This window comes from Dermochelys coriacea, chromosome 6 (genome assembly GCF_009764565.3).
Source record: "Dermochelys coriacea isolate rDerCor1 chromosome 6, rDerCor1.pri.v4, whole genome shotgun sequence".
Taxonomy (NCBI): Eukaryota; Metazoa; Chordata; order Testudines; family Dermochelyidae; genus Dermochelys; species Dermochelys coriacea.
The window spans coordinates 4,219,392-4,243,554 of record NC_050073.1 but is presented as its reverse complement, the minus strand read 5'-3'; the positions used below and the strand labels follow the sequence as shown (position 1 = coordinate 4,243,554).

At 49.2% G+C, this 24,163-nt stretch overlaps 1 protein-coding gene and 1 long non-coding RNA gene across 8 annotated transcripts in view; both read left to right on the top strand.

The window, feature by feature from the left end:
• Positions 1–24,163, top strand: part of LOC119856494 (integrin alpha-D-like) — a 73,560-nt gene that overhangs the window by 28,421 nt on the left and 20,976 nt on the right. The window lies entirely within an intron of this gene.
• On the top strand, positions 832–5,204 carry LOC119856574. Its single transcript, XR_005293348.2, has 2 exons — positions 832–1,495; positions 4,814–5,204. It is a non-coding gene; the product is annotated as an uncharacterized LOC119856574 (long non-coding RNA).

Genomic DNA, 24,163 nt, shown 5'->3' with positions numbered 1-24,163 from the left:
CCCAGCTGTGGATGGGAGTGGGGTCTAGTGGTTATAGCAGGAGGCACTGGACTGCTGGTTCTACTCCTGTATCTGGAGGAGAGAAAGGTCTAGTGGATTACAGCAGAGGGGACTGAATCTCACTGAGGCACTGTTTGCATTTTGGGAGAATAATCTTCTCTTTACACTGTGAACTCTTTTGAGGAGGGAGAGACTGTGAATCTGTGCAGTACCTGGCACAACGGGGCCCAGATCTCAGGGTCTGTGCAGCACCCGGCACAACTGGGGCCCTGATCTCAGATGGGGCCTTGAGGTGCTACTGGGTTACTTCCAATAAAACCAAGCTCTCAGAGTCATTTGCCTGCCTTGTCTGAAGTCTCAGGTCACTTCAAACTGTCTCTAAATACTGTGTGTGTATATTTGTGGGAGTGAAAGGGGCTGTGCTGTCACTAGGTGCTTCCATACCACACAAGGAAATGAAATCACATTTAAAACTGATTGAAAAGGGCAAAATCAATGTCTCTGTCCTGCACTTTTAGCCTGTGGAACTCCCTGCCACATGTGGTAATGAGGCTGTGACAAAATACGCTCTTGTATTCACACCCTACATCATAGGTGCTGACTTCCCCTCTGCCCAATGGGTGCTCTACCCTGCCTCGTCCCTGGCCCCGCCCCTGCACCACCCTCGACCCACCTCCATTCCACCCCCTTCCCTCAAATCCCCATCCCTGGCCTGCCTTTTCTCCGCCTCCTCCCCTGAGCACACCATGTTCCTGCTCCGCCCCCTCCCTCCTGGAATGTCCTAAGTGCTGTCAAACAGCTGTTAGGTGGCTGCAGGGGGAGGAGCGGTGATGTGGTGCACTAGCGGGGGAGAGAAGGAGGCAAGGAGTGGGAAGCTTGGCTGCTGGTGGGTGTGGAGCACCCGCTAAATTTTCCCCCTGCGTGCTCAAGCCCCGGAGCACCCACGGACTCGGTGCCTATGCCCTATGTACTATTTTAATAATCTTTGTACATAGTATGTCTTGTGAGGCATAATTTGAAAACTCATAAATTGTTGGTCAGGATCGTCCTGACAAAACGTGTGTCAACATTGTCTGGAAAGTTCTATAAGATTTCCCCGTGTGATGTTATTAACCCATGTTCCCAACCCCACAGCCCTACTGAGGCAGAAGTTGGCAAACAGGTGTATCCTCAGGAAAGGAATGTGTGCTTGCCTGAATTTGCATTTAAGCGGTAAACAGTCATCAAGCAGGGACGGAAACAAAGGAAGCTCAAACAGATGAGGAAAAGCCAGCAGGGAACATCCTTCCACATAGACTCTGTGTGCCCTAGTGCCCAGCTGCAAATGTTTTTCAACCATGGGACTGAAACTATAAAAAGGAAGGACAAACACCCCAAACCCATTCCTGCCCATGGTATTCACTACACCTGAAGAGCGGAAGGGAGTATTCACTGGACACAGAGGAAGGGGGCCTGACCTACACAGTTTGGTCAGGAAGACTGCTGAAAGCATGTGGTGAGACACTTTGCTTGAATCTGATACAGTTTGTTAAGTTAGACACTAGTAAACATTTCATCTTTTATTTTCTTTGTAACTATTCCCAACTTTTATGCCTCATTTCTTGGACTCCCTTAAAATCTCTCTCTGTGTAGTTAATAAACCTTTTTTATTGAATCCAGTGTGTTTGAATTGAAGTGCCTGTTTGATAACTCTGTTTGGGGTGACAAGATGTGCGCATAGCATAATCTTTAAGAAATAATGGATTTAATATAATTTGTAGTGTCCAGGAGAGGGCCTAGCAGTCCAGGACATACATTTCTGGGGGAAAGCTAAGACTGGGGGTGTCTTGGGGTCACTCTGCTATATAACGCAGGCTGGTGAGAGCCTGATATAACCCAGGTGTGGCTGGCAGGCTGCTGTTACACACAGACACTCAGGGTGTGACTTGCATGCTCTTAGGTTCTTTGTGAGCAGCCCAGGTGGGAGCTCTTTCAGCAAGGCTTTGTGAGGTTTGTCACAGATGCATAAACAGGAATCTCAAGCAGGAGTAAAGGGGTTCTATTTCCTCTGTGTTTGGCACTGGTGCAACTGCTGTTGGAATGCTGTGTCCAGTTCTGGTGCCGAAAGTTCAAGAAAGATGTTGCTAACTTGGAGAGGGTTCAGGGAAGAGCCATAAGAATGATTAGAAAACATGCCTCATACTGATTGACTCAAACTGATCAATATAGTTACCTTAACAAAAAAAAATTAAGTAACCGCTTCATTACAATCTATAAGTATCTACTTAGGGAACAAATATTTAATAATGGGCTCGTCAGCCTATCAGAGAAAAGTCTAAAAGGATCAAATAGCTGTAAGTTGAAGCTAGACAAATTCAGACCGTAAATAAGGAATAAATTTTAACAGTGTGAGAACATAAGAATTGCCATATTGGGTCAGACCAAAGGTCCATCTAGCCCAGTATCCTGTCTTCCGACAGTGGCCAATGCCAGGTGCCTCAGAGGGAATGAACAGAATAGGTAATCATCAAGTGATCCATCCCCTGTTGCCCATTCCCAGAATCTGATAAACAGAGGCTACAGACACCATCTCTGCCCATACTGGCTAATAGCCATTGATGGACCTATCCTCCATGAATTTATCTAGTTCTTTTTTGAACTCTGTTATAGTCTTGGCCTTCACAACATCCTCTGGCAGAGTTCCACTGGTTGACTGTGCATTGTGAGAAAAAAAACTTCCTTTTGTTTGTTTTAAACCTCCTGCCTATTAATTTCATTTGCTGATTCCCTAGTTCTTGTGTTATGAGAAGGAGTAAATAACACTTCCTTATCTACTTTCTCTATAGCAGTCATGATTTTATAGACCTCTATCATATTACCCCTTAGTCTTCTCTTTTCCAAGCTGAAAAGTCCCGGTGTTATTAATCTCTCCTCATATCTCTCCTCTCCTACTGGAGGAATGAACCAGGCGCCATTCTCCTCTTGACCTGCTGCTTACAAACAGGGAAGAATTGGTAGGGGAAGTAGAAGTGGGTGGCAACCTGGGGAGCAGTGACCATGAGATGGTTGAGTTCAGCATCCTCACAAAAAGAAGAAAGGAGAGTAGCAAAATATGGACCCTGGACTTCAGAAAAGCAGACTTTGACTCCCTCAGGTAACTGATGGGCAGGATCCCCTGGGAGGCTAATATGAGGGGGAAAGAAGTCCAGGCAAGCTGGCTGTATTTTAAAGAAGCCTTATTGAGGGCACAGGAACAAACCATCCCAATGTGCAGAAAGAATAGCAAATATGGCAGGCGACCAGCTTAACAGTGAAATCTTCGGTGAGCTTAAATACAAAAAGGAAGCTTACAAGAAGTGGAAACTTGGACAGATGACTAGGGAGGAGTATAAAAATACTGCTAGAGCATGCGAGGTGTGGGGGGTAATCAGGAAAGCCAAAACACAACTGAAGATGCAGCTTGCAAGGCATGTGAAGGGTAACAAGAAGGGTTTCTAAAGGTATGTTAGCAACAAGAAGAAGGTTAGGGAAAGAGTGGGACCCTTACTGAATGGGGGAGGCAACCTAGTAACAGATGATTTGGAAAAAGCTGAAGGGTAAGAACCTTTATGTATGCAGTAATAAAAAATCCCTCCTGGCCAGAGGTACAAAATCACTTTACCTGTAAAGGGTTAAGAAGCTCAAATAAACAGGTTGGCACCTGACCAAAAGGACCAATAAGGAAAGAAGATACTTTCAAATCTGGGGGAAAAAGTTTGGTTTGTGCTCTCTTTGTTTGCTCTCTCTCCGGAGAGAGAGACACACCAAGCAGGTACATCTCCTGAAAAGATACCTATAAAACTACAGAAATTGTAAGTAAAGGCAAGGAAATGTATTAGATTATCTTTTGTTTTAGCTTGTGAATTTCCCCTATGTTAAGAGGGAGTTTTATTCCTGTTTTTTGTAACTTTGAAGCTGAGCCTAGAGGGGAATCCTCTGTGTTTTAAATATTTTTATTTACCCTGTAAAGTTACCTTCCATCCTGATTTTACAGGTGTGATTCTTTTACTTTTTTTTTTTTAAATAAAATTCTTCTTTTAAGAACCTGATTGATTTTCAGTGTCCTAAAAAACCAGGGGTTTGGTCTGTGCTCACTTTGTAACCAACTGGTTAGTATATTATTCTCAAGACTGCCCAGGAAAGGGGGTGAAGGGGCCTGGGGGAATATTTTGGGGAAACAGGGACTCCAAGTGGCCCTTTTCCCTGGATTTTTGCCTAAATCACTTGCTGGTGGCAGCAATACCGTCCAAGGACAGGATTTTTGCCTTGGGGAAGTTTTAACCTAAGCTGGTAGAAATAAGCTTGGGGGGGTCTTCCATGCAGGTCCCCACATCTGTACCCTAGTTCAGAGTGGGGAGGGAATCCTGACATGGTGCCAGCTCCAATCTGGCCCTGGTCAGTGGGACTGGCTTACGCAGGGGGGCAGGGAATGGGATACGGGGCTTAGTGAGTGAATCTCATTTGCTGTGTTCATTAGGTCTAGAGTGAAATGAGTTGGGTCTCAGCCCCTGACTGCCATAGACCCCTCAGACTCCAACGTTTCACCCAACTGAGACAAAATCTTCAGACCTCAATGTTCTGCCCAACTGCCCTGGAACCCTCAGACCCCTATAGCCCATCTTAAATGGGCCATGTATCATGGTAGCTGGACCTTTAAATCCTGTTCCAGTCCAGGTGCACCCTTGTTTGGTGTAAGGAGGAGGGTGGGGCTGCCCCTGGGAGCTACAAATGAGAGACAGACCAAAAGCAAGTGACAGTCCATTGCATGTCCACACTGTGCTCCTTGTGTCGGCAGAGCGCACCCACATTAGCAGCCCTTCCTTGATAAAGTCGAGGACCATCAGCATCACTTGCCTGGAGAAGATCGAAGAGTGATCCTGAGCCACAACATCTGCTCTGGTTCCGTGTTCCTCCTGCTCAAGCTACATTGGGACAGTAGAAGTGGACCTCATGGATTGCCTGGTGACTGGTTCCAGTGGTCATCAGCTGCTGTCCATCTTCTGCTTGCCTCTGCCATCAGGACCTGCAAGTATAAAACCCATAGTGTTGCCAAGGATAGTTGGGAGCCAGGCTTCATGCCTGTATGGTTAAACCACTGAGGTGTTTATTTGTTTATCTTTTCCCCTGGGTTTCCCTACTTTCTTGTACACTTCCCTTAATAAATCATGGTTTGTTTTGCACCTTAATCTGGGTTAACTCTTTACTTATCCAAGGCAGTGGGGGAATGTCTAACGCTCCAGGTGATTAGATACTGGAAGCTGGGCCCAAACTGACAATCTTCTAGGCACCTGTTGCTAAAATATTCTCAGTGCAATAGCCTGAGACTCGGGTGTCTTTCCATCCTCTGCTGTCCCAGCTGCCCATCAGTTTTAGAAACAGGTGCCCTAATGTTATCTACAAATAAAAGTAAGACAATCAGTTCTGAATGTGACTGTTGTCCCTGCCAAGTCTTTCTCACTCAGGGACAAATCATACACTCCGTATTCAGGCAAAAATCCTATTGGTTTCTGAGGAGCTTTGCCATGATCTTGCTAAAGTGGCCTAGAGAATAAAAGGTTATCTTAAAAAAAAAAAAAAAAAACAAAAACAAAAAACTAATTGCAACAGTCCTACAGGCAACCATGATAGATTAGAGCCAGATGTTTTTTTTTCTTGATGCATCTCTGGTTGGTGAACGATGGAGAGGGAGATCTAATCTATGAATAAAAAAAGAGAAAAATGAAAGTAAGTGTTAAGTTTCATTTTACTTCCCAGTTGGGGCAGGATTTCCTGGAATTAAGAGCTGTTCATCAGAACGGTGACACCATAAACAAACACAGATTTTTGGACATGCTTGTAAAGAGACAGGCCAAAGCCTGAAGTGCCCCAGATGTATTAGACACAGCCCCAAAGGCAGAGGCCCACAAATGCAATTATCCAGACGGAGGTTATGCTTCCTGGGACGCTCAGGATGTTTTCTGTGGGCTCTGAGTCATCAGGGCTATGCAGGGTTCATTTGTACAAAGTAACCACACGGTAACAAACCTTTCCTTCAGAACGCCCAGGGGCTTGTATTGAGATTTAAAATCCAAATGTCCCCTATAGTATGCATACCTCATACTTGCCTTTGTATCTTTTCAATACCAAACACCCCTCAACTGATCACACCAAATAAACTGCATTTCTCTCAATAAAAACTGAGATTTGCCCAAGTGTGGTTTCCCTGCTGTAATCAACCACCTCCCATTAGCCTTCCTGTATCCATGCCCCTTCACTCCTTCATATGCTTATCCCAGCACAATCCCTCCCAGGCCATGGCTAGATGGCCTTGTTGAGATATGATCCGCAAACACTGCCCCAAGCAGAGAGCAATGAATTGGTGTCCAAGAGGGACAGGTGTGATTAGGAAGAAATGGCTGTCTCCTCTCTCTCCCCATAACTTGCAAAAATGCAAATATTCTTGGCTCATCTGTTGTTCCAGTGAATGGGGGGTTTGCAGGAGTGGACTCCAGAACAACAAAAAACTTCCCAAATAGAGGACCTAGATATCAGTGTGGGGTATGACTCAAAAATAATTTGGCAATGATTCCAAGGAAGATAGTTTTTACTGTAGTATGGGGAGGGGATGCTGTCTGCTCATGGCCGGAAAACTTCCATCTCCTATGTAATGTTTTGTAAGATCAAATTGGAGTTGGTGTGAAAAGCATCCTGACAGAAAGGTGCTTTGTCAATATGTAGATACCTAAGCCTGTATCAATGGTAATTTGTTAAATTATTTCCTTTCTGAGAGGGGAGGGTTTTGTTACAGGTTGGATAAACCCTAATTCAACCTGCCCTTTTGTTCAGGATACATGTCAGAAACAAACCATCAAGCTCCTTTATGCAATGGCTAGCGGAAACCATAGGAGCTGCTGCTCAAATGTTACCAGATTTGCCCGTTACTTTGGGGTATGCTCATTTATTAGGGTTATTCTTTTGGGGGGGGGGAGTTCAGTAATTCTATCAATGTACTGGTTGTGTCACTTGTGTTCTCATACAGAACTCTACGTCTCCCTGCTGCAAGTCCCCTCCCAATGGAGCTATCCTGCAGGACCTAGTTTCCCCCGGGCTGGGTTTTTCATGCCCCAGAATCAGATGAGCACACCCACACATTAACAGAACGCATCTGAGAGAACCGCGTTGATCAGCACTCCCAAGCTGACCCCTTATATGTCTCTGGACTCAGCAGGCTGGGTCGAGCAGCACTTCCAAGCTGTCACCCTCAGATGCTCTGATTCAGCATGTCCCTATCCCCACTTTTACAGGATAATTGTTCTCGCCGGCTGCTGCAGCCTGGCTGTAAGGGAGCAGGGCCGGCTGACCGCTATGTTTGCAGAAGGGAGGAGCATGGCAGCCCCCCACCTGGCAGGCGACTCGGAGTGGACTCTTGGCTTGGGTGAGTGCTGGCAGGGGGAGCGGGAGTCCTCCTCTCTGGCCCCAGCCCCAGGGCAGCCTGCCTGCTGCTCAAGTCAAACTGTGAAAAGTTTGAGCTCTTGTCGCTGTGACAAGATTGGAGTTGACCATTTAATGCGTCGTTTATAAATCGCTGGTGCAGTTGACAGCGTCTGTCCGTCTATTTTTAAAACCTCAGGTTGTCCTAAACGTAGATCTGCGCCCATTGGTATTAACGCACAGCGCTTCCCCAGCAGCTCCTCAGATCTCCCCTGCCTGCTGCTTGCTCTGCGGTGCATTCCCTCAGCCGAGGGGACCCCATTATCCTCATCAGCCCTCTCACATACACACAGCCATCGCCCCTGGGGAGCTGCTTGCCAGCAGAGATGAGACCTGTGCGGGAACAGAGAGAGAATAGAAAGGCAAGGGGCAACCAAACCAGAGCTTTGCAATGTGTTTTCCCGAGAGTTGAAACCGATCTGGGTGCTGCAGTGGCATTTGCCGCTTGCTCCCCTGGGGCCAAGTCATTTCACCTCCCACCTGGGGAGATTCACAGGTTCTTAATTACCCTACAGGGAGGGATCTCCATACACGTGTGCACACCCCAACCGATCATTGTATCCTGTGCCCAGCCCCACCGCACCCCCAGCAGAGCCTGCACTCCATCCTTCTGTCCCAGCCCTGAGCCCCTCCACACCCCAAATCCCTCAGCCCCAGCCCCAGCCCCACCCCAGAGCCAGAGTCCTCACCCCTAATCCGTACAAGGCAGGTGTGGGAGGGGCGGGACTTGGACCCCTTCTGGGCACCACCAAAAATTATACAAACCTGCCACCTCTGGCTGTTTGATTCCTGCTGTGTTCAGGGAAACAGGACTTTCCATGTTTATTATAAACAAACAGGATAGTGTCAGAGAAATACCTGACTCCATCATCAATTTAGCCTTCTAACAGAAAAAACCTACACGACCTTGAATACTGACCAACCACTCAATGCAAAAGGGATAACACCATGGGTGGTGGGTGGAGCTCCCCTTTGGGGAGGCTAGCCCCTGTCTCTGCCCCATCCACCTCCCCCCACCACATACGGAACCCTGGGACCCCTCCCCCCGCCCATGGCCAGAGCCACAGTCCCCCCACCCAGACATGCCCTGAGTGACCTCTCCTCAGCCGGAGGAGCCCTGGACTGGCTGAAGCCCTGAGCCTGCTGCACCTGCCTAGAGGAGCCGCAGGCCAGGCACAGCCCTGCCGCACCTTCCCTCCCATCCCCAGACCCAACCACAAGGCAGGCCCTGCAGACAAGAATTGGAGATAGTAGCAGCATCTCTAGTTCCCCCCCTTTTTTTTTTTTTGACTGACCAACTCTCCTGTCTGCTTTCCTCTGGACCATAGAGTGAATGAGCATCAGCTGGCTCTGCAGCAGGGGGAGGGGGCTGTTTATATATGGACTGAGCCATCTTCTATGACACTGCTGATGAGTGACTAGGCCAATCCTCGATCGGCAAATCCGATCGCAGATGTCACATAAAAATCCACCACCTGTGGGTACCATGCACCCTTTTCGAACCCTACGCTTTTCTTGTAATGTCTGGATACATTGACTCTCATAGTGTTTGAAAGCCTGTTTAATAGTTTGCTGCCAGAACCATCTGTCCCAAGCTATCATTTCCAGATCATTGGGAGATATGCTGCATGACTTCATGTTGGCCTTTAAGACATCTTTACAGTGCTTGTACTGACTGCCAATGGAGCGTTTTCCACAAACAACCCAGCAGTAGAAGATCATCTTCAGTATCCACGTGTCATCCATTTTCATAACATGACCAATCCAGCGAAACTGTTTGTTCATAAGCATTGCTTCCATGCCCATGATACCACACAGCGTAAAGGCCTCCATGTTTGGAATTCTGTCCCACCAGTTCACATGGGCGATCTTCCTGAGGCAGCGCACATGGAACTGATCAAGTTTCGAAACGTGGCGGCGATATATGGTCCATGACTCTGATCCATACAACAGGACAGTTAGGACAACTGGTGACTGTCCAACTGCCTGACAAACAACCTTCCTATGAAGTTTAACACCAGGGTCATTCCATAGGCGTTTAGTCAATCTTCCAGTGGCAGTGCCGGCTTTGGCTAGTCGAGCCATTACAATGTCATCAGTGTTTATACCGGAGGAGAGTACATTTCCAAGATAGCAGAACTTGTTAACAGCCTTAAGAACAGTATCAGCAGCAGTGATCACTGGAGTGCTGGGCTCTTTCCAAACAGACTGAGATATAATTCTGCAGAAAAAGACCTGGGGATTACAGTGGATGAGAAGCTGGATACGAGTCAGCAGTGTGCCCTTGTTGCCAAGAAGACCGACGGCATATTGGGCTTTATTAGCAAGTGCGTTGCCAGCAGATCAAGGGAAGTGATTATTCCCCTCTCTTTGGCAATGGTGAGGCCACACCTAGAGTATTGCATCCAGTTTTGGTCCCCTTACTAGAGAAAGGATGTGGACAAATTGGAGATAGTCCAGCAGAAGGAAACGAGAATGATTAGGGGGCTGGGGCACATGACTTTTGAGGAGAGGCAGAGGGAACTGGGCTTATTTAGTATGTAGAAGAGAAGAGTGAGGGGGGATTTGATAGCAGCCTTCAACTACCTGAAGGGGGTTTCCAAAGACGATGGAGCTCGGCTGTTCTCAGTGGTGGCAGATGACAGAACAAGGAGTAATGGTCTCAAGTTGCAGTGGGGGAGGTTTAGGTTGGATATTAGGAAACACTATTTCACTAGGAGGGTGGTGAAGCACTGGAATGGATTACCTAGGGAGGTGGTGGAATCTTCATCTTAGGAGGTTTTTAAGGCCCAGCTTGACAAAGCCCTGGGTGGGATGATTTAGTTGCTGTTGGTCCTGCTTTGAGAAGGGATTGGACTAGATGAGCTTCTGAGGTCCCTTCCAATCCTAATCTTCTATGATTCTATAATCTCTGTCTTTTTGAGGCTCACAGTGAGTCCAAAACGATGAGCAGAGGTAGCAAAATGATCAAAAAGTTTCTGAGGGGTAGCCGTGTTTGTCTGTATCAGGAGACCTTCTTGTAAACTGTTGAGATTGGCCCACATCCACCCTGATTGAATTAGCCTCTTTAGCACTGACCCCCGCCCACACACACTTGGTAAGGCAACTCCCATCTTTTCATATGCTGTAGATTTATACCTGCCTACTATATTTTTCACTCCATTCATCTGATGCAGTGGAGTTATAGCCCACGAAAACTAATGCACAAATAAATGTGTTAGTCTCTAAGGTGCCAGAAGGACTCCTCGTTGTTTTTGCAAAATGTTTCTGGGCATCCTCGACTGAATGAGCCAACAATGCACATTCATCAGCAAAGAGGAGGTCACGGATGGTTGCAGTGAACACTTTGGTGAGAGCCTGAAGTCTTCGGAGGTTGAAGACATTGCCATCAGTTTGAAACGGAATGGGTATGCCCAACTTGCAATCCTTGAAAGCAATGAACAGCCTCATCAAAAAGTAGATGCCGAACAGGAGATGAGCAAGGACACATCCTTGCTTTGTTCTATTTGATACTTCTAAAGGTACCGATGTCTCTCCATTGTCAAGCCAGTCCTTGTGTTTGTGTGTTCAGAAACCCTGTACTTCAACAGTAGTTTTATAGGTTGTTTCCTTGATGTTGATCCAATCCTCCTCAATAGTGACTGGCTGCTCTGGATCTTCATTGTTGATGGTTAAGGAGGCATCAAGACTGAGTTGAAACAATGCTCATGTCGCAGGCATTTCAAGTTTACCTACATCCAACTCCTTCTGGCACACAGCAGAATGATGATGTTTTGGTGGAAAGAGGCTCAAGGAGATGACACTGCATACCATATAACATACCATGGACCAGATCAGGAGCCAGTGACACACATTGCATGAGTCAGCTTAACATCAGAGATGTCTCTTTGTTTTGTAATAAAATGAAATCATACGCCAATGCTTAGACCGAGGGTGCATTCAAATTGCATTGTATTTGTTTGCCTGTTGGAAGAACGTGCTGGCAATAGCAAGCTCATGCTATGCACAGGTTTGAAGAAGGAGGGCGCCATTTGAGTTCTCGCTTCCAATACCATGATGTCCAAGCACCTTGTGCCATGTGGTTGAGTCTTCACTAACTGTAGCATTAAAATAGCCGAGTATATAGAGCGTGGAATTAAAAGGTAATGAAGAGATCACTGAATTCAGGCTCTTGTAGAAAGTCTCCTTGTCATTGTCTGCAGCAGGCAATGTGGGTGCGTACACGCTAACAAGTACAAGGCCCTGTCTATGCTTCAGTCAGTCTAAGCTGTGCAGTCATGAGGCGAGGACTGATGGCGTGTGGCTGGGGTTCAAGCTGGGGAACTAGTAACGTCTTGATGGTGAAGCCAACTCCCGCTTGTCTTGGACTCCCCTCAGGATGGCCCACACAATCATATGAATAACCTCCTCCAACCCCTGTAAACTGGCCAATACCAGAGATGCGTGTTTCGCTTAAGGCATGTTATAATGTGCAAGTTCTCTACCAATAATTGCTGACCTGCATTCATGGCGATCATCGCTGTCAAGAAGTGTCCGTACATATCAGCACGCAAAGCGTAGTTTCTGTTTAGACATTGGTTTTCTCTTATGACTGCAAAACTGGATATCAAGTTGGGCGCGACCAACCGACAGGAGTCAACTGGAACAAGCTGTGTTTAGGGATTGTTTTTTCTCCCCCTCTTCTTTCAAAGAAAGCAGCGCTGTCCCTAAATAGGGCTGCCTGTTGCTTTCCTGGGCTATGCTAGCTTTTACTGAATGCAATAAAAAACGTTTCCAAAACAAAAAAATTCATGTATTGCAAAGAAACACAACTGCTGGAGAAACACACATGACATGACACATCTGTGCTGTGTGGGAGGAGGGAAGGGTGGGGGTGGGAACGGGACAATCATAGATTTGCATATGTCCAGGTATCATATTCAGCCTTCCTGTCTAGAGTGCCCTGCAATGGGTGCTGCACTTCAGGGTGGCTAAACTGCATGGGGATGGGGGTTGAGTGCAGTGGTAAGGGTTGGAGTTTGCAGGGGTGGACGGTGAAGGTAAAGGTGATGGAGGCAGCTGGTGGCAATAAAAAAACAGATGTTGGGTAAAGCAGGTTGGAGGTAACATGGGGGCGCAAGGGAAAGGGTTTTGGGACAAGGGCTGCAGGGGGGAGCGGGCGCAGATCTGCTCTCTCTGCAGCGCTATGAGTGCCTGCATCGAGTCCGCTTGGTGCTTCATAATGCTTAGGAGCCACTCCGTGGTTTCTTGCCGGCGATCCACATTCTCCTGGCGGATTCTCCTTTCGCTCTCCCACCACTCCTGGAATTTTTGGTTTTCAGCAAGGGACTACGGCATGACTTCATGCAGAAGGTCCTCCTTGCTTCTTCGTGGCCATTTCCTGCGGCTGTGTAGCCATTCGGCCGTTGATAACACGGACGGCTGAGATCTCAAGGTTGCATCTGTGAGGCCAAAATGCAACATTTTACAGAGGCAGCATTGTTCACACCAGACAGAGCAATGATTTGGCCGATCTTAAAGAGAAGCACAGTTCACACAGTAGCACAAACTGCCTGTCCCAAGGCGAGCGCACACAACGTACAAGAACCCCGAAATGGTGAGTAACCACAAGGTCAGAGGTGAAAGTAAGCCGGTTCGCCCCGGTATGGCGTACCGGCAAGAGCCGGTGCACCATACTGGGGCAGCCCGGCTTCCCCAGGGGGCAATTTAAAGGGCCTGGGGCTCCCAGCAGTGGCTGGAGCTCCAGGCCCTTTAAATTGCCTCCAGAGCCCTGCTGCTGGAGCCCTGGGGTAGTGGCTGCGGGGCTCCGGTGGCTATTTAAAGGGCCCGGGACTCCCCTGCTTCTACTGCCCTGGCCCTTTAAAAAGCCGTCGGAGCCCCACTGCTACTACTCCAGGGCTCTGGGGGCTATTTAAATGACCGGGGCAGTAGAAGCAGGGAAGCCGCAGGCCCTTTAAATAGCCCCTCTGCCGCCCCAGTCCTTTAAATAGCCACTGGAGCCCTGCCGCTTCCCAAGGGCTCCAGTGGTTAAAGGACCTGGGCAGTAGAAGCAGGGGAGCCCTGGGCCCTTTAAATAGGCCCTGGAGCCCCGGACTGCTGCTGCTACCCAGGTGGTGGGGGAAGGAGGAGGAGGAGGAGAAGAAGAGGGGGGGCACTTACCTTACAGGGTGAGCTGGGGCTGGCTTTGACCCCCTCAGCCCCGCCCCTTCCACCCTAGGTCCCACCTCTTCTGGGGGCCAGTGCTGGTCCCAGTGTACCGGTAAGTCACTCGACTTACTTTCACCCTGCACAAGGGCAGGGGAAACTGATTGTTCCAGGGCCATACTGTCCTCTAGGGTCCTGTGTCTTGGGGAGAGCCAACAGGTGCAGGGGGCCCCTATACTCAATACTGTCCCCGCATTTTCCACAGGCTGGGTTCGTCCTGGAAGATATCTCGCTGTTGAGGGTGACCTTGGAAGCAAGGGAAGGTCTTCTGCAAGAATGCGGCTTCTGCCCTGGCCCTTATGCGGTTTGCCTGTGTGCAGCAATGGTCCCCCCGCCCCGCACAGCGGTGCGGATACGTTAGCCTGACTGGGACAAGGAGCACAGTAGCTCTGCCAAGGAACCTGTGTAAGCAGATTGCCCAGCTTCTGCATGAGACCTTCGATGAGATCACTGAGGCCAATTCCCGCAATGTGAGACAGCCACATCCACGCCCTATTCCGCATCTAGGCACGCACGCAGCCCTAACCCTTCTTTCTGCAACACTCCTCGCCCCAACAGCCCGCACCCAACAACTCCCTTCACAAAATCAAAGCTGCTTACCAGGTGCCTTCTCTGCTGTTTGCTCTTCCCCAAGCACTGGAAGCTGCCACTGGCTACCTTCCTCCTGGCTTGAAAACAGCTCCCGGCTGCATGCATCTATGGATGGCGAGTCGTCCTCTGGCTCTGGGCACCCCTCCTCCTCAGCACCCTCGCTCCCACTTTCCTCCTCATCCTGGCTCATTGCACTCTGAGCTGGAACGGCCTTTGAAGTGTCCATGGTGCTTTTTGGAATGGAGGTGGGGTTGCCCCCAAGTATCGTGTCCAGCTCTTTGTAGAACCGGCAGGTCGTGGGTGCATGCAGCACTGGAGCGGCGGTTTGCCTCCTGCACCTTGTGGTAAGCATTCCACAGCTCCTTCACTTCAACCCTGCACTGCACTGTGTCCTGGTCATGGCCCCTTTTGATCATGGCCCTTGATATCTGCCCATAGGTATCGTAATTCCTATGGCTGGAGCACAGCTGGGACTGGACAGCCTCCTCTCCCCAAACGCTGATGAGGTCCAGCACCTCGGCATTGCTCCATGCTGGGAATCGCCTGGCGGGTGGAGACATGGTCACCTGGAAAGATTTGCTGAGCGCACTCCATGGAAGGGGACTTTCAAATTTCCCAGAGATGGCTGGTCATCTGAGTCCAGGGCAGTAGAGTTCAAAGTGATGACCAGAGTGCCTAGAACAGGCATTGTGGGACGTGTCCCGGAGGTCAATCAGAGTGCAGTAATAGACCAGGGCGTCCACACTGGCACCGCAGTGCTCCAAGCCGGGCGCAGCAAGCTCTATGCTTCTTGTGCAGGTGGATTCCCAGGGGCGCTCCAGCCACTGGGTCCGGGCACTCTACGTGCCTTGCCAGTGTGGACACCTCAGGAGTTATGGTGCCCGGGGCTGATTTAATGCGCTCCAACTTGCTAGTGTAGACAAGACCTAGATCCCCTCCAGAGGAAAACTCACCAGGCTGCAGCAACCATAAAACAGGTATAGGAGGAGGTGGATGGGTGGATATTAAGACCTGGGGTGCTCCAAATTTTCAGGTGCCCTGCCCTACACAGCTGAATATTCTGCATGTGCCCAAGGATGGCCCTGAGTTTGTGAGTGTGTCTCTTTAGCTGTGTGCATGTCTCACTGCAGTTGTTTTTCTAATTGTGTATCTGTGGTCTGCCTCAGTGTAGCTGTGTGTGTCTGACCAGTTGTCTGTCTGTCTGGTTGCGTGTGTGTTTGTTTCAGGATAGGTGTGTGTGCAGTATTTTCCCCAAGACTTGAAACTAGAGGGTGTTTGAATTTACAAAGGGTGGAAGGGGAGGGGAGGGTGGAAAATGACTAGCTGACCACTAGCATGGAGGGGGAGCGGGAGGGGAGAGTTCAGGGTGTGTGTGTTTGGCCCTTTTATTTGTTTTTCATCTGTCTCCACACAGCTGTCTGTGTGTCTGACTAGTTGAGTATTCCAGTGTAGCTGACTTTTTTCCCCGTCTTCTCCATACTGTTCCCTCCCTATAACACCCTGAGTCCCCCCTCCACCCCGGCAGTTTTTCTCTCTTTTCAGCTAGCACTTCTCTTTCCTCTGCACTCTGCCTCCTCTCCAGGCACCTCCATTGAACCTCACACCTCCTAGGGGAGCATCCCCGCTCCATAGACACCCCGCACCCAGCACAGGATGGACCCCCTGCCTCTGCTCCTCTAACTGTGCGCAGGTAAGTGCCAGCCAGAGGGCTTGGGAAAAGCTGGACTCCTCCACATGGGTGCCCAGCGAGTACCCCTCTGGCAGGGGGATGGGAGCAGCTGGACGCTCAGGACTCTTGGGTGCTATCCTTGGCTGGCTCTGGGAGAGGAGTGAGGTCGGTGGGTTACAGCAGGAGGCCTGTGCATCAGGACTCCTGGGTTCTCTCTTCAGCTCTGGGAGGGGAATGGGGCTTTAGTGTCTTGTGGGGGGCGAGGGCTGGTAATCAGGACTCCTGGATTCAGTTCCCTCTCTGTTCTGTTCCCCCCAGACTCTCTGGGATGGGAATGCGTCACAGGTGTGACTTCCCTTCTCTGTGGGGCGTGTGTGCTCGGCAGAATGTGTGTGTGTGTTTTGGGGGTGGGGGTTGGGGGAGAGTCCGGCAGGTTTGTAGCGGATGCAGTGTTTGCAATGGCTCAGTCCTTGTGTAAAATCACAGCCGCTTCCCCCTGCTTCAAGGTCACATTTCTGCTGTCTGTGAGGCCTGAACCCATCAGGGAATGGAGGGGTACAGACTTTGGGGTGGCTGAGGATGAGAGGGATGGGGTTGGGAAATGGGAAAAGACTGGGAGATGGGGCTTGAAAAGGGATGACGGGAAGAATGGGGGAGGCCACCTCAGCTCCTCACGCCCCTCAGCTCCTTTGCCCCCAAGTCGCACCCACCCAGCCCCACTTTGCCCCGTATCTACTCCTCCTATAGCTCTGGAGGGTCTTTACCACCTCCCAGGCTGAAGGGGTCAGCTCCCAGGGGATTTTCCTTCCCAGGCCTGGCCTTGCAGGGAGGGCGAGGGCAGAAGGGAGGAGAGCTCTGCATTAGGGGACTCGTCTACACTGTGTGTTAGAGATTCACTTTTGCCACTGACGGGCTGTTTGGTGTTTCTTGTGTGACATGAGTTTGGTGGGTCTCAGCTGTGGCTCCCATGACTACAAGCTTACCAGGCCACCCTGTACTAATTGATAGACTCGGCAGAGACCAAGATCTGCCTGGGTCAAGTTGCTCCTGGTGCAATGCTGTGGCCAATTCTTGGATGCATAAGCAGGGGAATCTCGGGTAGAAGCAGAGAGGTTATTTTCCCTCTGTATTTGGTCCTGGTGCGACCACTGCTGGACTCTTGTGGTCAGTTCTGGAGCCCACACTTCAAGAAGGATGTTGATAAATTCGAGAGGGTTCAGAGAACAGCCATGAGAATGACTGAAACATTAGAAAACCTACCTGATAGACTCAAGGAGCTCAATCTATCACTATTTAGATTAACGAAGTGAAGACTAAAGAGTGCTTATCTCCGTCAATAAATACCTACCTGGGGGAAAGTGTTTGATGATGGACATTTCAGTCTAGCCCAGAGGTTCTCAACTGGTGGTCTGTGCCCACAGGGGATCCACGAGCCCTTTCAAGGGGCCAAGGGGCCCTGCGCAGAAGCCCCAATCCCCGGCACCCCCATGAGGGGCTGAAGCTGGGGGAAGCGCAGGCTTGAATCCCGGCGGTCTGGTGCTCCCTGTGGGGCAGAAGCCCTGAGCGTATGGGCAGAGTTGGGGACATGGGGGCATTGCTCTCCCCCCAACTTCAGTGGAAAACCACGGCAGTCATGGGACAGCTCCACACCTCCACCCCCCCCCGCCACCTTGCCAGGTCAGAGGCGGGAAGCCAGAGCCTGGCAATGTGGGACAGCTGCTGCTCTGGATGGTGCATGGAACAGGCAGCAGCAGCTGTCCTGCCTCTCCTGCTGGTGCCCTAGATTGAAGTTCCCAGCCTCCTTTGCTCCCGTAGTGGTAGCCGGTAAGAGCCCCTCAGCTCTGTGGCTGGCGGACTCCTCCAGGAACAGGGGATAGTCCTCTCAGCACAGTCCCTAATACCCCTCTCCCTACACCCGGAGCTATGCCCTCCCTGCATCCTTCCTGAGCTACCCCCTACCCCTCTGTGTCTCCCCTGTCTCCTCACGGAGTTAGGTGCTGGGACCTGGGGTCGCAGGGTCCTGTCTGCCCCAAAGGGGCCCCTGCCCTCTATTGTTCAGGTTGAGCAGCACTTTCTAATTAAAGGTTGGGTTTTCTGACAGCCCTACAGTCCACGGGCTGACTCAGATTGTCATAAAATTTGGTTTGCCTCATGCGGATGCAGGTTAAGATTAGTGGCCTAAATTTGGGATCATTTGAACAAGGGTATCATAAATATAAAGGGAAGGGTAAACACCTTTAAAATCCCTCCTGGCCAGAGGAAAAACCCTTGCACCTGAAAAGGGTTAAGGATAACCTCGCTGGCACCTGACCACAATGACCAATGAGGAGACAAGATACTTTCAAAGTTGGAGGGGGGAGAAACAAAGGGTCTGTCTGTGTGATGCTTTTGCCGGGGACAGAACAGGAATGGAGTCTTAGAACTTAGTAAGTATCTAGCTAGATATGCATTAGATTCTGATTTCTTTCAATGGCTGAGAAAATAAGCTGTGCTGAATAGAATGGATATTCCTGTTTTTGTGTCTTTTTGTAACTTAAGGTTTTGCCTAGAGGGATTCTCTATGTTTTGAATCTGATTACCCTGTAAGGTATTTACCATCCTGATTTTACAGAGGTGATTCTTTTTCTTCTATTAAAATTCTTCTTTTAAGAAAACTGATTGCTTTTTCATTGTTCTTAAGATCCAAGGGTTTGGATCTGTGATCACCTATGCAAATTGGTGAGATTTTTTACCAAACCTTCCCCAGGAAGGGGCGTGCAACATTTTGGTGAGGATTTTGGGGGGAAAGACGTTTCCAAACAGCTCTTTCCTAATAAAAAAATCGGTTAGACATTTGGTGGTGGCAGCGAAAGTCCAAGGGTAAAAGGTAAAATAGTTTGTACCTTGGGGAAGTTTTAACCTAAGCTGGTAAAAGTAAGCTTAGGAGGTTTTCATGCAGGTCCCCACATCTGTACCCTAGAGTTCAGAGTGGGGAGGGAACCTTGACAAAGGGGTTTCTGAAATACAGCCCCACAGTTAATTTTTCTGCACAACCCTGGGGTTCAAACAACAGCTCTGATCCTCCCCAAACTGGTGTCAGTCACTTAACATTTATCTCCGTTAAACTGCTGAGCCAAAGAGATTGAAATGGGCATCACAGCAAGACGAAGGGCAAGTTTTACACGGCACACTGAAGTCGAAATAAATTACGTCGTCACACAGCCACCGCAGTAATTAAATCGGTGGAGCTATGAAGTCTGAGTAGTGGGCAAGTTACATGGGTGGGAGCTACATTTTAGTGTAGCCGCTTACAGACATAAGCTGCCTTTCATCAACAAACTCGGGTTTAATTCCCAGGCCAGAAGGGACTTTTGCGATGTTCTAGTCTGAGCTCCCGTGTAGCACAGGCCAGAGAACTGACCCCAATAAACCTGGTTGGAACCAGAGCAGATCTCTTAGAAAACCAGCCAGTCTTGAGTTAAAAATTGTCAGGGTTGGAGAATCTACCACAGCCCGTGGTGAGCTGCTCCAATGGTTAATTCCCCTCATGGTTAAACCTGACACCTTCTTTCCAGTCTGAATGGGTGTAAATTTAGCTTCCAGCCATTGGATCTTGCTAGACCTTTGTCAGCTTCTTACGTCAGGCCTAGCGACCAGGAAGTGCCTGCACTCCACCGCTGAACTGACGGCACACAACCCACCCAGACTAGTGCGATGGTCCCACCCCTTCACCCCTTGCCCTGAGACGTCCCCTGGAGACATTGCCTGCACTCACCCCTCACTACGCCCTGGAGATTGAATCACACAGGTCCCCAGAACACTGACAATCCCTATGGGAAGAAGGTCTCTGTGCCCTGCTGCTGATGCAACTGACACAACTCAGTGCTGAAATGAGGCAGGTTCCATAACTTCAGGCTTGTGGGCTTGTCTCCACAAAACACAGTGACACTTGTGCCAAGATGTTTCAGTGCCCAACCTCTCCACTCACTGGCATGGCCCATGGTGCTGGCTGAGCTGTGCCTATCGAGGGCCCAGCAGGGCTCAGGATGGGTGGCTATGTGCCATGGGCTCTTGGCTATGATTGATGCTGATGCCCTTGTCTCCACTGTACCTCCCTCTGCTCCATGAAGGTCAGCAGTGCAGGCAAATGGGAGCTCCAGGAGATCGCCTCTGAGCCCACCAGCAAGCTCATCTTCTGGGTGGACAATTTCAACATCCTCCAGTGCATCCAGAACCAACTGCAGGACAAGATCTTCACCTTCAAAGGTAACGGAGCTGGGGCAAGGGCCGCAGTGGCCTTTGGGCTCTAGAAATGGGTTTTCAAGGTCAAGATGGCCAGCATATTGGGCTGCATTAGTAGGAGCATTGGCAGCAGATCGAGGGAAGTAATTATTCCCCTCTATTTGGCACTGGTGAGGCCACATTTGGAGTAATGCATCCAGTTTTGGGCCCCCCCTCTAGAGAAAGGATGTGGAAAAATTGGAGAGAGTCCAGCAGAGGGCAATGAAAATAATTAGGGGGCTGGGGCACATGACTTACGAGGAGAGGCTGAGGGAACTGGGTTTATTTAGTCTGCAGAAGAGAAGAGTGAGGGGGATTTGTTAGCAGCCTTTAACTACCTGAAGGGGGGTTCTGAAAAGGATGGAGCTCGGCTGTTCTCAATGGTGTCAGATGACAGAACAAGGAGCAATGGTCCCAAATTGCAGTGGGGGAGGTCTAGGTTGGATATTAGGAAACACTATTTCACTAGGAGGGTGGTGAAGCACTGGAATGGGTTACCTAGGGAGGTGGTGGAATTTCCATTCTTAGAGGTTTGTAAGACCCAGCTTGACAAATCCCTGGGTGGGATGATTTAGTTGGTTTTGGTCCTGCTTTGAGCAGGGGGTTGGATTAGATGATCAGCGAGTGGGAAGAAGATATAAAAAGGGGACAATTATATCATGGGGGATATCATGGGGGACCTCACTTTCCCTACAACAACACACCTGGAAATATCTGAGGGGCAAGGACTGAACTCTGGGAAGTGATGGTCCCAGGCTAGAGGAATTTTTAGCCTGAGTATAAAAACCTGGGAAAGCCAAGGCAACTTGTGCCTTAAGAATGTGCTGCCTGTTTATCACTGCAAATGTGTATCCTACCTATCTAGTGGATTATACTCAGTTTGCAGGTTGTATTTATTTATTAAGGTAATCTGCTTTGTTCTAACAAATTTATTTGAGCATAAGCTTTCGTGAGCTACAGCTCACTTCATCGGATGCATTACGATGCATCCGATGAAGTGAGCTGTAGCTCACGAAAGCTTATGCTCAAATAAATTTGTTAGTCTCTAAGGTGCCACAAGTACTCCTTTTCTTTTTGCGAATACAGACTAACACGGCTGCTACTCTGAAACCTGTTTTGTTCTGTTTGCTTTCCCTTATAATCACTTACAAGTTACCTTTTGTAGTTAATAAACTTATTTTTTGTTTATAGTATAACCCAGTTTGTGCGATTCATACCTGGGGGGTGCAAGAAGCTGTGCACAGGTCTCTACATATTGAGGGAGAGGGTGAATTTTTAGGAGCTTGCACTGTGCATATCTCTCTGTACAATGTAAGACTGTATTATTTCGAGTTTATTGCCCAAAAGGGTGTGCACATGAGTTCCGGGTGAGTCCTCTCACATATAGAGCTGACTTCAGTTTGTGTCTGCCGCTGGGTGTAGCCCTACCTGTGTGTGTGTGCTGCACGAGACAAGGGAGCCTAATTCAGCAAAACAGGGAGAAGGAATCCAGGCTGGTGGAGCAGGAGAGGCTCAGTGAAAACCCAGTACATCAGGTGGCATCCTGGATGGGGTGGTCCAACCAGTCACACTGTTGTATGGCTGTTTCGCATGTCACCTACCCAAGTCTCTCTTTTCCTTTGAGGTTATTCATCTCAGGTCATCACAGCCAATGGGCAGAGCACCTACATGGTCAGGGCTCCTCACTGCCAATGCACCGGCAAAGTCATCCTGTTCAACTGAGATACGAAGGGTGGGGAATGGACACCCCCAGATCAGAGCTGTTGGGAGAGCAGGTATGGGGAGCATTACAGGTAATGTGTATTGTGAGTGTGAGAGAAGGAGAGCACTGGAGGAAGCCTGTAAGCTTTTGACATCGTGTAATATTTGTGTTTGACTTGACCTTCAGGAACGATTCGGTCAGAGAGCCACAGGCAGGGGATAAACTTGACTGGTTTAGGGAACTGCACCACAGCTGACATTCAGCATCTCTCCAATATCCTACTTCTGTTACCTTCACTTACAGTCTAGACAGAATTCACAAGGTGGATACAGACAGAGGCCCAGACCCACCAAGGGACTTGGGCACTGTGATGCTGCAGGGAGGCACCTGCCTCTGCCCGCGATTGATGAATGGGGGTAGGGAGAGAGAGACACGGGCACTCTTCACCTACCCCACATGTTGGGTCTCATCCAATAGGCATGCTCAGAGCTGCCAAGATATTCACAAATCAGCTGGAGGAGACAAAGAGAGGTTTCCCTTATAGCCTGGGATTAAAGTCCTCACCAAGGACATGGGAGAACCCCTGATTCAAATCCCTGCTTTGCCTGATTAGGAAGAAGGATTTAACCAGGTAGCTGCCCTCTCTCTGGCTGTAGGATGGTTGTGATTTGCAGATTTTCTGTGGCCCAACTGATACTTAATTAGTCAATTAAAGTGGAACTTTAACAGGGGAAACTGAGGGAGCCCACAGCTCAGGGGTTAGAGCACTGAACTGAGAAATAGCAGACTCCTGTTCGATTCCTTCTCCTCTGACCACACCTACCACAGGTGGAGGAGGAGCTAGATGGAGGAGCGCCTGTCTTCCCCCAATTTGTGGATCATGCTGGGATGGGGAGAGGGGGAATGGGCACCAGGCAATTGAAAGCTTAGAGTAAGAGAGTAAGGCACAAGTCCTGCCCTTGAGACAGCAACAAAGGTGCTTCTGCTGAAAAAACGTAGGCACCAAGTCAGTTTAGGCACCTACGGGGTCAGCAGCAGCCATGCAGAGGTTTTGTGGTTCACAGAGGCAGTTAAGTCCGGGGGTGTTAAGCACATATGTACCTTTGTAGATCTAGACTAGAGAGACTCAGGCAAGGAGATAACATTACTAGTTTCAGAGTAGCAGCCGTGTTAGTCTGTATTCGCAAAAAGAAAAGGAGTACTTGTGGCACCTTAGAGACTAACAAATTTATTAGAGCATAAGCTTTCGTGAGCTACAGCTCTCACGAAAGCTTATGCTCTAACATTACTAGTGATATTAACAGTGTCTGAAAAAGATCACACTCCACTAACAAAGTGAATTTCTCTAAGCTCCAATTGCCTATACATGCCAGCTAAACAAAACTTACAACAGTGCCTCAGTCAGTGATGAACTTGACTTATAATAGCCCAATCTCTAAAAAAAATTGCACCATAGTTAGCATTCAGCATCCCCGTCCCTCCAAGATCTAGCTGCCTGTCTGTTCAAGAACATTTACAGAGATAGCCCCACTGGCTGCACTTTGAGAGGGTGAGGCTAAAGATGGAATGGACATTGGGACTGAATCCTTATCCCCAGAGGGTGGAAAGGGTCCCAGTGGGAGAAGAAGGAGGAGGTGACTAAATTAAAGGGGTGACTTATCTGCCTCTCCAGATTGGGTCATAGTTTGGGGGTACACTGTGTGCTGTGGACCTCGACAGAGATGGGAACACGGACCTGGTTCTAATCGGAGCCCCCATATACTATACACCCCTGAATGGAGGACGGGTCTATATCTGCCCAATTGATTTGCCAGTTAGAAAGAGGAACACAGCCCTGAAGGGACACCATGGGGCCCACAGACCCCTAGTGCCCATTATACCATATACTCACCTGCACTACTTTGGCCAGGCCATCAATGGCAGGACAGACCTGACAAGGGACGGACTTCCAGCCATAGCGGTGGGAGCACAAGGGCAGGTCCTGCTGCTGAGGTAAGTAACTCTGTGTCATTGCACTGCTCCACATGGCAATCTTGGGCCTTGTCTATACTAGAGAGTATTTTAGATCGTCAGCATAACTTGTATCGAAAAGTGCTATAATTTCATCACTATTCCATGTCCTCACTGCGGTCCTCGTGTCAGCAGAGTGCCTCCACACTTGGTGCAGTTGCACTGAGAGTGAGATTAGTGCAATGTGGGTACCTATCTCAGTGTGCTACTCACCACATTCCACAGCTAGGTGTTGTGGA